The sequence below is a fragment of the Maylandia zebra genome, linkage group LG16, assembly GCF_041146795.1.
Source record: "Maylandia zebra isolate NMK-2024a linkage group LG16, Mzebra_GT3a, whole genome shotgun sequence".
In the NCBI taxonomy this organism is placed as follows: Eukaryota; Metazoa; Chordata; class Actinopteri; order Cichliformes; family Cichlidae; genus Maylandia; species Maylandia zebra.
In genome coordinates, this window is record NC_135182.1 from 13941693 (window position 1) to 13953976 (window position 12284).

At 41.9% G+C, this 12284-nt stretch overlaps 1 protein-coding gene across 3 annotated transcripts in view; it reads right to left on the bottom strand.

Annotated features, from left to right (window-relative positions):
- Positions 1 to 12284, bottom strand: part of dachd (dachshund d) — a 95283-nt gene that overhangs the window by 13399 nt on the left and 69600 nt on the right. The window lies entirely within an intron of this gene.

Genomic DNA, 12284 nt, shown 5'->3' on the forward strand with positions numbered 1-12284 from the left:
GATCTGGGCTTATCTCCAATTTACATGTTATTAGATTTGTGTTGCAAGCAGCACTTGGACCTCGCAAAACTGAAGCAAAAAAGATGGGGCACATGATAACCAGAGATAAAACATGTCTAAAACTCACTTGAAAGCCTTTGAAACATTTGATGGAAAGTCGCAGGGAGTGGAGGGAAACAGAGGAAACTGGCCTGATTTAAAATGTGACAGACACACATTGCAATCTGTGGTAAATCTAGAAGAAACCTTGGGAAATTTAGCTGCAATCTCTGGATAAATAGCTGTAATTGACCTTGGGAGTTGAAAATGTGCCATATGTTTCTGGTTCCTGTGTTTGAAACTGGGTCCCTCAGGACATTTCAGCTGAGTACTCACACGAAGGCAAGCATGAGCAGGAGGAGAGGAAGATACGGGGGGGAAAAAAAGACACACAAAAAGAGTGAGCGAGAAAGAGGACAGAAGGATGCCGGCAACAGAGAGATAGATGTTTGAAGACGGAAGACGGATGGATAGATAGGTGAGGCACGGTCTGAGGTAGAGGAGGCTGCAACAGAAGAATGAAAGAGTGACAGAGACGTAGAGAGATAGTAGAGAGAGGGAAAGAGAGAGGGAGAGCAGAGGTACATTTGGCTGGCCAGTCAGTGTGATATATTGACAGGTGAAGCCTTTGTCCTTGCAAACCTGTGTTCCTCCCAGCAGGAGAACTGAATGCTAAACCTGGAGGTTGTCAGCACAGGAAACACAAAGCAAGGCAATGCTTTTTCACTGCACAATTACATTTGATTTGACCTGCCAGGGCTGCGGAGAAAACCAGCCTCCTTCAAATGGAGTAGTTATGACCTCTCGGACAGCCATTAGCAGCAAACACAGCATTATTCAAGCTGCACTTAAAGCGCTAGGTTCGGAAAAATCTTGTCAAGGGAAATATCTGTCTTCTCGTACGAACGTGGCGATGCAGAGCTGGGCAAAAAAAAAAAGAAAAAAAAAAGAAGTTGCATGCAATTTGAGCACTTGAAAAAAACATGAGCCTTAGCTGATCTTGCACATGATGTCTGCACTCTGGAGGAAAGGAAAAAAGAAGAAAAGTCAGCTGTAACTGCGAGAGTTTTAAACAGGTAGCGTAGCATGTCGTATGCTGATTCTAACAACTGTAACCCCTGCAAATGCGATAAAAGCAGGTTTCATTTCCTCGCAGAATAAAATATGTACACGATAGCTTGCGATCAGGAAGATTTGGATGGCTCGCAAGCATGCTCGTCCTAAGCAAAGTGTTTGACGAGCCATACAGGACAAATTCTTTCGGAAGACTATCCCTTGCATATGCCGCGCATATGTGTGTGTGACACGCCGTATATGCTGCGAGGAAAGAGGAAAGGCTCACATGCTCTGATGTATGCAAAACTCTCAAGCGGACATACACATTCATTACACGCACGCACGGCACACACACTTAATGTGCCCTCATCACATTTAAGCTAATTTCCTTTTCATCACGGAGAGAGGAAAATGAGTGTTTGCCCCATCCCTGCTGGGGGACAAAGTCAAGAGCCCCGGTCGGTTTGGGCTAGATTAACAGGTAACATTTGGCTCCCACTCTCTTATCACAGCATGAAAATCAAACCGCGTGTTTTTCCTCCGTCGCTCTCTCTCCCCTCCCTAATGTTCCCTTCACTTAGAGATGAAATCGCTTGCTGCACAAACCCATTTGGAGAGAGGAGAGAAGGTGAGTGGGATAATCAGGCTGGCCACTGGGCCGTGTTTCCTAAATGCTCTCCAAAACATTACTGTGCACAGGCATAAAATTAGCACCGGGACCTTAAAATGTTGACATTTAGCATGACTTTTTGGAGAGTGACACCCTCATATTTTCTTGTAGGATATCATTAAATTTCAACTGCCCTATGGCTGTGCCTTTCCATTAATAACCAATTCAGTGTGTCACTTCTCCCTCTCTCGCTTTCTCTCCCCCCTCTCTCTCTCCCGCTCGCTCGTGCCACCTTTTTAAAGTAATGAGTCCATTGCTTTGCTTTAATAAATTGAATCGTATTCTCAAGGCCATATGAAGATAGAGCCACAGATGGACAGGCTGCATGGAGGAAATAACCATAAATCCTTTACTGTCACAGAGGCGGTCTGAGGTGACAAAAGAAGAAGATCGCAACCCTCGATTGGGATCGCGCCGAGATTACAAAAGACACAGTCAAAGGTTGATTCTGTCTGTTAAAACTGTGTTCTCCTAGCAGGGACAAATATACCCAATGACGCTCTTGTCGCTGATGCCGGCTTGTGGTCAAACGTAAGAAACAACACAAGGATCAGAATACTGACAGGTGCTTGTCCCAAAATGTTTTGGAGGGTACGCTGTGCATAATGGCACAGATTACACTGTTATGGTGCAGTTAAGAGAGATTTTGTCCTTTGTTTAACTATTAGCTTGGAGAAGGAAGGGGAGGGGAAAAAACAGGGAGAGAGAGAAATGGAAACAGCGAGAGCAAGAGGCAAGGGAGCAGGATCTGTGTTGACTTCCATTCAGGAGGAAGATATCTTGTCTTTTTATGCGGCCCATGTCATATTTATTGCATAAAGGTCAGAGTGTTCATTTGTTCAAAGTCAGCGTTTTCCCTCTCTCCTCTCCTCCATGTAATAAATGCAGGGGCTATGTCATTATCGGACCTCTGAGGATTACAGGCTTGGCTGACTGTGATGACTGCATAAAAGCATACAGGACTTTTGTTTCTGCCAGCGCACAGCTTCAAATGAGCTCTTAAAGAGAACAGTAGCGGAGGCAAAATGGCATTTTGTAGAGAGAGACGATCGCAGTTCGGATGGACAAAAGGGGAAAGGAGCGAGTTGGTTAAGGCGAAAGATTGAGGGGCTAAAATCCTCGCTCTTGGTTTTAAGTCAGGCCAGTGGTGGCGGAGCAAAATAAACTTGTGGCTCAGAAAGGGAAATGACAGGAGGGGGGCTGACTTGAGACTTGAATAGATTTCTGTAATTCACCTATCGACTCTGAGCCCAAACTGTCAAGAAGATAATGCTTGGAGAAGGACATCACTGCGAGCAGCTTTGAAGGTGTTTAAACTGTCTTTGCATATTGACCTCTATTGTCCGGGCCCATTTATTAACAGAAGAATCCCAGAGATTAAACTGGCCTCAGCTATCGATTGGCTATTTTGCCCAAATCATTCACATTTCAGAGGGGGGATCATTTGTACTGTACACCCCGCTAAGCTGCCTGACCCACTAATCATCAAGCCATTTATTTCTCTCACTCTTTGTTTAGTTCTCCTTTGTTTGGCATTTATTAATTCATTAGAGCAACTTCTCATGCAGCTTAACTTAGACGGTGACTGGGGAGTCCTGTTTCCAGCCGATAGCAACTTACATTCCAGCAAAATATGCCACCGAATATGCGCCCGACATCACAATACAGATGCCAATTACATATTGATAATTAAGCATTCAAACAAACAAACAGAGAGGAAATCCCCCATAATCACCAGGTTTTAATAGAACAAGTATTAGCTTGGCGTGGTTGGCCAGATAGCCTGCTGCTAGATCAGAGCTTTGCTGGGTTTGGGAGGAAGGGGTGGGGTAGGGTGGGGAAGCGGAGGAGGGGTAGTGGGAGGGGGGAGACACATTGGTGTCATTGCCTGGCATTGCAATCCTACAGGGAGAGGCTCTGCCGTTCTGCCGCTACTGCTGAATGACTGTCGACGACAGCTGGCACTAATCCAGACTGGATACACTGAGCTGCTTTTCTTTTCTTTTTCTTTTTTTCCCCTTCTCTTTTTAAATGAAGATGAAAGAACAAAAGAGAAAATGGGAAAATGTAAACTTTTAAAGAGGGCCTTGCTTAGGAGCACTTGTTCCGCGGCTGCCTGGTGAGGAAGCGGCAAAAAACTGATGCAAATCCATTAGCGGTCCTGTTTTCACAGTAATAAAAATACTTAAGGGGTTTTAATAGGAGCGACGTGTTAAACGTGTGGAAATCTGTTTTGATAACATTATTCATAACAGTGGCTTTGCGCTGTGTGAATTAATAACACTTCATTTACAGACGGAAGAAAGCTGGCATGGTATTTCCAGTTAAAGAGATTAATTTTTAAAGACCTAATTGACAGGCTGGGGTTAGGCAGGATAAGCAACAGACTATAAGGCTGCAGCTGCAAAGTCAAGGTGACTGGAATACTCAGAGAAAGGCTTTCAAAAAGCAGAATAGAGAGGGAGGGAGTGAAGAGAATTAGTCCTCGAGCACTTTTCCCTCCGCCCCCCATTCTTCCTCTCTTTATTAGGAATGATTTACTTTCTCAGTGAAAGGATATAAAAGCTCAAGTATAGCGGCGTAATTATCGCCGAGTGAAAATTTAAAGGTTTGACTCACAATGTCCTCAAGTCTGCGAGCAGACTGCCAGACGATAAGAGTGACTGTGTTGAACACTCGGCATCCAATCGGTTGTGCTTTATGGGCTTTGCCAAGGAAGAGCACACAAACAGCACTCAGCTCTGCAAGTCTGTAAACATGATGGACTGTGGCAAACTACTAGGGCTGGTGTTTACCTTGGCAGAGCCTGGCCTTGGCATGTTGGTAGCATCGCTTAATTACTGTTTACATGTAAATATTAAATTATACAAACAACCCCACAGAATGTCTCGGAAAGCGCAGAAACACACATTCAGGGTCAACCTTATCTGTCTGCAACAGTTGCCGCCGCTACGATAGGCATTGTTTTGAATCGCAAATTTTCTGCATTGTACATAATCTTCATAATTGTTTAGTGCTGTTGTCCAAGGGCATTCAGGTAAATATGTTCCCATAATCTGCATAATAGCAGATGCTCAGATATGTAAAACGCACCTTGTGTTCTCAGAAAGAAAAAAAAAAGACGGGGTTATTGTTCAACAACAACAGTTTCATCAGGATAAAGAAGCGTGAGCATTAACGTCTCCAGTCAAGACAGATAGATGATTGCTTTGATTACGGGGCCCTGCTTTCCTGACGGTCCTGAGCAGCATATATAGTAAAGCACTGGTGCCTACTGTGCATCTCTAGTATGGCTGAGTAAAGCACTTGTTCATTTGCAGTGAAGGGTAACATGAAACAGGCCTGAGCCTTCTGATGGACAGGGAGATTTCACCTTCGCCAGTGAATGATAATGCATTATTAAATTTGCCTCTCTGCTCACTAGATACACTTAGCTGACCACAGCATATTTATCTCCCCATCCGAGGCTCATGTCTTGGCAGGAGAAAGCATTCTGTCACTTTTGAGGCATTTCAAAGATTAAAAAGAACCTCTCTCTTTTCAACGTTCCTAAAAGCATCCCCCCCCCCCCCCCCCCTTTTTTTTCAGTGAAATGTGATTAGCAGGAGATGGTGTCACGCAATGGAACATTCATGAGAGGGGAGAACAAATATCCAAATGAACTCCCATGTCCTCGAGGAATAGCCCCTCTCTGCACCATCAGCAATCTCTCTCTCACACGGGCTGAGGAAATTTGATTGATCCTCTATTGAATTATTTTTTTGCACTCTTTCATTTCAACAGGACGCACTGACAAGTTGTTTGATCATAAAGCATTATTGTCTGCCAAGTCACATTTCAGGGCTGTGATGGCTAATGATCTTGCCTCCTGACTTAGGGAAAGTCAGGTAGTCAGCATGTGTTTGAAGCTCGCGATTCCAAGGACATCGGGAGGTACTAAGCAAAACACTATACATTAAAAGTCAGGGAGATGAGAGGGAAGGAGCTCGAACTTTTAATGATACTGTACGGCGATACCATCGGTGTCAGTGGAATATTTACGAAAAGAGCACAAAACTGACGCCGAAACTTTTGCCTGACCCAGAGTCCCCCGCCTGCCTTTTTATCATTGCAAATGCTTATGCAAAGAAGGAGCAGAACAAAGACTACAAAGGCTAGAAATCACTCTTTTGTCTTTTTTCATCTTTTTTTTTCTAAACTACGTTCCCCTTTCTCTCGCTCGCTCTCTGTACACGAACCCATGAGCATCCACAGGTCCTTGGCCAAAGCAGCTGTATGGAAACAGACTGTGATGCTCATACCTGCTCGTAGAGCTGGGCGATAGAACGATAACGATATGTATCGCGATATAACTTTGACTCGATAGAGAAATTAAGCTATCGCGATAGACCTCGCCGCTCTTGTCCTCAAGAAAAAAGAAAAAAAAAAAGAAGGTCAGCCAATCCAAATTAAGTAGCGCAGAGCCGAACCAATCACAGCTGCAGCATCACATCGCGTGACTTGTTACGTACAGCACAAGTGCCAAGCCGCACGTGTGTTTGTTTGGGAAGCAGCCAGCAGGTAATGGAGCCAGCGCGTAATGGAGGAAATGAGTGTGCCGACTAGAAAAATCAACCGAGCGTGACCGAAGAGAAAACAGATGATGGTTCCAATGCTGGAGAGATTGTCGAACGGAAGAGCCATAGAAGTTCCGTAGTGTGAAGGTATTTCGGCTATTTCAAGTCTGACAAAAAACAGAGTAGCGTGCACTGTAAATTGTGCCGAAAGCAAGTCGGGAAATACAATAAACTGGTGCATGCGTCACACTGTGCGCCACGTTATTGTTTCGGTGAAATGAATTTCTACAATACTGTTACTGTTAATTCTACTCTCTGCAGTGTTTAAATGCTTACATATACACACAGTTACTGTCCCTCCACACATACGACTCGGTTCTGCTTCTATGCCCCAGCTTTGTTTACTTTTTCCCACCGAGGCTTCTAGACTTCTGATTGGCCAACATTTCGGCACGGTTAGGAATCTAGCGCCACCTGCTGCTTTGGCATGTTCATAGCAGCGTTTTCCTTCATTTCTGCCTTTATGTGTGGACGGGATTATTTTTTAAAACGAAAACGGAAAATCTCCGTTTTCAAAGATACCCGTGTACGTGTGGACGTAGCCTCAGTCTCTGACTGGAAGCGCTAATTCGTCATTCGGCTTTTGTCAGACTAAAGTAACTGTTAAAACTGTTTGAAAAGATAAGCTATACAACAAGGAGAGATTGAGAATTTCCTTTTAGTTCTCAGTTTATTTGATATTGACAAAAGTTAGTCAGTTTTGTCTGTTCTTCTGTAAAACAAACTAAGATTTATTTTTAGAATTAATATTTTGTTTCTAAGTGGAATTGACAATTTAGTCTGTTTTGTTTGTTCTATTTTGAAACTTAAACGCTTTAGTGGCTGCCTTTTGTGTAGTTTGCAATATTTGCCTTTATTTATCTGAAAAAGTCTCATGTTCCTTAAGTACATCTACCCTGTTGAACTTATTATGGGAAATAAATATTTAAATAAAAACAAGCTGCTGATTATTTCACATTTTACTTGTGAGCAACGGCACATTTAAATCTTACAAATATAGTTATTTGGCTTATATCGTGATAGATATCGTTATCGCCTGAAATGAAAAAAACATATCGTGATATGAAAAAATCTCATATCGCCCAGCTCTACCTGCTCGGTTTGATCTTTGAGAGTGCAAGCTGGGGCTGCGGACAGTGCGCCTAAGCAGCGTCCTGACAAACAAAAGGCGAGACAAATCAACTTTGTCCATTGTGGTCACACCAGTGCACGGTGCATCGCCGACTGCTCGGATGATAGCAGGTATAGGAGAGGATGCACCACCTAGGTGACATAATGCACCACAGGCTTCCATTTATGCTTGAGAGGAGATTAGGAGCGCATCTCCTGTTGTGTCAACAAGTATACATAACATTCACCAGTGAAGTGCCAATATCATATTACTAATGATTCAGCCGCTTTTAAAATATGGTTTACAGAATCGCCTTACATACTGTACTTGCCTCTGCACGTCTTGTCAGGCATTTTTAGCTCGGTGCAAAAGAGATGTGGCATGTTTACCTGCACTTGGGGGTGGGGGTTAGAGCTGTTGATGGGAAATTGCTTAAACTGCCACGTTTTTTTTCTTCTTTCTTTTTTTTTTTTTTTTTAAACAGAAAACTCTTCAACATACATACTGTACATATGGCTTGTGTTTCAAACACCTTTTCCCCAAGGAAATAAAATGATAGCCAGTGTTTGATGTCCAAAGTAAGTTTACAGCCAAAAGGCTTCTGTACCTTTCAAATTTCCCCTTGTTTGTCAGCTACCTGCTGTTTCACGAGACAGAGGCTTGTCGGAAGCTATCGCCGCAGACTTTCTGTTTGAAGCAATTCAATTAGTCACATGTGAGATAACACTTAGCTTTCTACTAGCCTTTTTATTTTTTCTCCCCCCAACGTATCGACTAATCTTTCTTTTTTTTTTTCTCTTCTTTGGCAAAATTTGGACAAAAAATAATCACGTTCAAACAACAGCGAAAAAAAGCCCTACCATCTGGTTGCGCTGCACTTGGTGACACAACTTTGGGAAGTGTCTGTTTTATACGACAACAAACAGCCTTTGTCCTTCATCACCAGAGATGACATGAAAAAGATGAGGCACGTTCATAGGATGTGAGTGCTGAGGCATTATAGGGGCTGTCTCTGAGGCGTCTGACTGTTTAAATAGTCTCCATATGAGCCGGGGCACTGCATCCGTCCTCTGCAGCCAACCTGCTCCCCTTCTTAGAGTGCATTGCAAGAGATTAATTTAATGCTCTGCCAGGATCATAAAGATCAAACAAGTGGAGAGATATCATTAAACCATTGGAATGTTATCTCATTTATCTAAACAAACTGATGCGATGAACGGCCTAATTAAAAAGCTCGCCATAAACAAAGCTTCGGATGGGGAGGCCTCTCCCCTCTTTAACAATGGAACACATTTATTTTATTAATCCAATGCATCGTGTATCATATCATTACAGTTCAATATATCTATCATTAATTTTATTCCCTTCACTTAAAGCTTTTATTGGAATTACTTTGGTTATTAGTTGGTTCTAATGTATTGGTTACCTCTGTATTTGGCTGCTACAATCTCTCTTATCTCGCTGCATAAACCTGTGCATGTTATTCAAATTGCCTCATTTATTATGATAGCTTCCTCATGTAAATTGTGCTGACTGCTCGCCCTTGCACAGTCCTCATTAGACTAATGAAAACCTTCAAACGAAAAAACTAAACAACCTGCCAAATAAAGGTCTGGGGTTATTATGAAAATTACAACTGTGGGAGCCGGGAGAAGCTCTCTTCATTAATTCATGCTCAGCAAATTGGTAACTAATTTAGTTGCACTCCTCTGCATTAATGGGTTATTTTATAAAAATGTTTTCCACAGCCCGAGACCTCTGGTGCACACACTGAAGAGCTCAGAATCCTAATCAAGTCCAGTGACATATTAGGAATTGACAATCTCAAAGATAATACAGCGTGTGTTTGCTAGTAGATGTGCGCGGGTCAACTAGTTAGAACTGCCGCGGATTGCTCGGTCATTTGCTTTCTCCTCTAATATTGTGAAGAAATTAGAGTCATTTGTGTTGATTATCTGAGTGTGGAGGAGGCACTTCAGCTGAGAAGGAAGATTTCTGCTGCCGAGGAAACATTCAGTTGATTTATGTGTGCGGATCCTCGGTTAAACCCTCGTTCTTTGTTTGCGTTACCCCGTTAGTGCAAATCTCTCCTTGTTTCACATACGAACACGCACGCACACACACACATATGCTCGCACACGTGCAGTTAGACGGTCTGTGACCCATAAATTCAGCTCATGATCCTGCTAATTATTACTATTCACTGCTTCACACCCTGTGAGTGAAGGTCTAACACTGATCTTCACGTCAGCCTAGCCAACAGGGAACATACAGCCGAATGATTTCCATAGTGGTTTTATTATCATTATCAACCTCACCCCACCCTGCATCACCCAGCACAGCTCCGCTAAAACCAACAGAGAATACTGAAATCTATTATTTGCTTCATTTTGTATTTAATCTGCCATGCTTAGTAGATTTCTATCTGCTTCTTTTCTCATTTTCCTCTTCTTCATAATTCTCATCAACAACATCGTAATGAATTTATAAAAGCAATTAATAGCGTAAAGGCTAATCGGCTAATTCTGCATTTTATTTTGGTAGGAAAGATTAAAAACAATTGATATGTGTGGCAACAAATATCATATCTAAAAATAAATAATTAAATAAAATAACTGAGATGCAAAATCTGTGTGGAAATCAGACCTAGCTGACATTTAGTTGCACTATTAAATGTTTTTGTAGTTAATTAAGAGAACTCCAGGGGTGTTATTAAATCGCAGCATGTGCATTACAGGGGGCTGATATGATGTTGCAAATGTAAAACGTCCAAAGCCAGGTAAAGACACTTTCAAAGAGATCCAACAAGCAAAACACATGTGTGCAGTTAACTTATTTCTATGTGCCTGTGCAACAATGCGCACTAAACAGAGACATGAAGCCATAGAAGCAGCAGCACAGTCTGACATCATGACAAATGAAGGGCAGGATCAATCTTTAAATTAAAGGTTTAACATTTCTCAATTTTATTGCCAATATTCAAGGACTCAAATGGACTTTTAGGGCCCTTTTCATAAAGCTCTAGAAATATAACACTTTTCTTTTGATAATGGCATGCAGACTTTTCCCTTGTGGATTGTAAGTTTCTTTAGAAATCTGTGCAACGATGACAGTTGTAATGCTGGCAAATGTTGCTGCTGGTACAAAAAGTAAATCTGAGTTTATGAAACTTTTTGCTGCTCTTGACAAATTACACAAACTAGTGTATGACCTATTTAAAACAGGCATATGCAGCAGAGTGAGCAGAGTGACTTCAGTCATTCATGTCAGGGGGAAAAGGTTTGGTCAGCAAAATACTGTACACACCTGATCTGCAACAGCTCCGCAAGTCTGGTCTCAAACTGCTATGCAGATATATGATATAGCCTTGAAAGACTTAACTTTACTTTTCACAGTTGTGTATGCATGTCACAGCATTAAATTACTGCTAAGATGAGCAATGCAAGTACTGATTTTATAAAAGGACAGCTCTAATGATGCATTCACTCAATGCAAAATACCCAACATTAGCCTGATTGTGCAACAAGAGCTTGATTTTTATTAATGGCTTTATTTTGCATACTTTACCTACGCTGATAAAATGCACATCCCAAGCATTCCAAAAACAACCCAACATCGTGTGGAATTAAGCTTTCATACAGATTGAGTTTTGAGCTGCAGTGAGAGAATGAGCTCCGCCTGCAGCTCACTAAAGATGCCATAGCTAGAAGGAGGCCTTCTGGATAGGTTTCCTATTGAAACGTCAGTGCAAATCCTCAACTGCTTGTTTAAGGGGGAGTAGGTTGCGGTCACTGCGGTTGCCACATTTTGAGAGATTGCTGTGGAGTAAAGTTTGTCAGCCCTCAGGGGTTCCCTAATGGCCTTGGGCCCAATGCCCATTGCCTGTCTCGCCTGTTCTCCAGCTGCCTGTCTGACTGCTGTAAAACTTTAACAGAAAATAACTTTTACTCAAAATGTGAGGAGCGCTCATCCCAACGACTTAAAAGTCCACATGGCGCTGCCTCGACCTCCACAATTACCTGCCAAGTGTGAAGAGAATCTGATGAACAGTTGATGAAAAATGCAAAGAACCAAAAGCCGCACAACACACACATACAGAGATTTCTCCATTTATTAGTGAGACTAGTGAATGGTCTGTTTAGTAAGAGTGTTAATGAAGCCCATCCACAGAGAATCTCTTCACTTTTTGTTGACACTGTTTCATAGAAATTAGTTGCATCTCAGTAAATAGGAATGGATGGAGCTAAAGGGAAGGTAATTTTGCCTAGAAGACGCTGGCATTATATTATAATTAAGTATTGCGTATATATTGTATGTATGTATGAATGTATGATTTGAATGTTCTCCTACTGGATGAGTGGACTGATCTTGGTGAAACTTTGGATAAACATTGTCTAGCCCACTGTGAGTCCCATATATGTAAGTATGTGCATGTATGTAGTTTGCTAGTTCTTCTAATGTATGCTGATATCAGACTTGAAGATTTACAGGTCCACACTAACTTGATGGCACCTTTAAATATTATCAGTAAACATTGCTTAATTTTGCTGGCTGTTCATGCAAATTTCTTCAGACTTATCACTGCAATTCCTTCAGTCCCCAGTAATGCATCTGCATTGTGTGAAGTAAATTTTAAAAAAATGTCTGTCAGGAAGTTTGAAAAACACACTGAAATACCCGAGATTGTGGCCATTCAAACTGTAACTGTTCAGCTTTCTCGAGAATTTAAATTACATAATTGAGAAACTGAAAAATATGTAAAAAAAAAAAAAAAAAAACCCAACAAACAACA